Source organism: Calliphora vicina, unplaced genomic scaffold (genome assembly GCF_958450345.1).
Source record: "Calliphora vicina unplaced genomic scaffold, idCalVici1.1 scaffold_56, whole genome shotgun sequence".
Classification (NCBI taxonomy): Eukaryota; Metazoa; Arthropoda; class Insecta; order Diptera; family Calliphoridae; genus Calliphora; species Calliphora vicina.
Window position 1 is genome coordinate 61,877 of NW_027052583.1, and position 2,323 is coordinate 64,199.

Below are 2,323 nucleotides of genomic sequence, written 5' to 3' on the forward strand. Positions count from 1 at the left end.
TCGACGAATGTAACGAAATTCAAAAGGAAGCAATTGATTTACTTCTTAGCGTTAACCATGGAAAGATTCATCCAGTATTAATAAGTCCACAACAGCTGCAAGCCGAAATCACAAAAATCCGAGAATTGATTCCTGAAAAATTTATGCTACCAGGAAAGAACAGTGGTACAGAATTAAAAGAAATTTGGCATCTTTTATCCGGTAATGGAGTATTTGTGGGAAGCCAGCTTGTTATTGATCTTAAAATTCCGCTATTCAACAGGCAGTCATCTCAAATCTACAAAATTATACCTATTCCATTTGTCCAAGATGGTGTAGCATTGATGGCGAGAATGAAAGCTTCGTACATAGTTTACAACTATGAAATAGACTCGTTTCATTTCTTAACTGATGCGGTGCTTAACGAATGTAAAAGAACCTTGGGCAATGAAATAGTATGCGAAGAAAATTTCCCATGGATTGATGCTGCCAATAACGAATGTGAATTATCACCACTAAAGCCACATACCACGTTCAATTGTAAATATGATGAAATTGATAAAATTCCTTTCTGGAGCGAGCTACATACAAAAGGCAATTGGCTTTTTAAGATTTTTAAAAATACATCAGCACATATAAAGTGCTCAAATCAGCAGCAAATGATAATGGACTTACCACAGCAAGGAATTCTAAATTTAAAGGAAGATTGTTCTGCACGCATTGATGAGGTAACTTTGGTGGCAGTCCACAAGATGCATGATAAACTTAGCAGCCAATTCCAATCATTTTTAACCAGGGATGCCAATGTAGAAGAAAATAAAATTATAAAACCGCTGGGTAACATGTTTGTGAATCACGACAAAGAAATAGATCAATTGAAGAGTCATGTTGATGAGCTGAAGAAGCAGAATATCGAGCTTAGAAGTATCTCATTTCATCATCTATCAGGTCACACCTCTTTATTGTTAGTTATAGTAGTTATTATAATACTTATTATATTATATATAAAAAGATTAATTAAATTAAGACAAATTTCTGTTATAACTTTTGCCCCCCCCCGCAGAATGTTCAAGTGTAGTTGAACATAATATTTCTTTTTAATATTCTACTTTTATCAATATAAATACTTTAGAAATAATATAATTGTAAAACTAAATTTATGACCTTTTTATGTACTTATACGCATGTGTGCATTACTTAGATAAGAAAAAACCAACCCTTGTCATTCACACTGGTCCGTGTGGTAATGTTTATGTTATCCTATTCATTCACATATGTCCATGTTATGATAAAGAAATTGTAAACATCAAAGATAAGATTCTAAGCGTAAGATCACGTACACATGCCTACTATATTAGACTAAGATTCGTGTAAATAGTACTTAAGTTGAAACTTAATAAAATATTTTTAAGTGTGTAAAAAATATCTTATTATTTACAATACTTCAAACACCTAAAGAGCTAGAAAGCTAAATTTTTTCATATTTAGATGGCATGAGATTGTAGCTTTCTAACAAGGTATAACTTAAGTAGCTAGCATAAATAGTACCCGATATATATGCGGGTGTATCGGACATTTTTCGAAAAATGTCCCAAAATTACCCCAGTTTTTAACGACTTCATATAAATCGCAATTCTAAAGGCCCTAAAGAGCTAGGAAGCTAAATTTTTATATTTGGATTGCATGAGATTGTAGCTTTGTAACAAGGTATAATTTAAGTAGCTAGCATAAACAGTACCCGATATATATGCGGGTATATCGGACATTTTTCGAAAAATGTCCCAAAATTACCCCAGTTTTTAACGACTTCATATAAATCGCAATTCTAAAGGCCCCTAAAGTGCTAGGAAGCTATGTTTTTTTATTTGGATTGCATGAGATTGTAACTTTGTAACAAGGTATAATTTAAGTAGCTAGCATAAACAGTACCCGATATATATGCGGGTATATCGGACATTTTACGAAAAATGTCCCAAAATTACCCAGTTTTTAACGACTTCATATATTTGGATTGCATGAGATTATAGCTTTCTAACACGGTATAACTTAAGTAGCTAGCATAAACAGTACCCGATATATATGCGGGTATATCGGACATTTTTCGAAAAATGTCCCAAAATTACCCAGTTTTTAACGCAATTTTAAAAGGCCCTAAAGAGCTAGGAAGCTAAATTTTTTTATATTTGGATGGCATGAGATTATAGCTTTCTAACAAAGTATAACTTAAGTAGCTAGCATAAATAGTACCCGATATATATGCGGGTATATCGGACATTTTTCGAAAAATTTCCCAAAATTACCCAGTTTTTAACGACTTCATATAAATCGCAATTTTAAAAGGCCC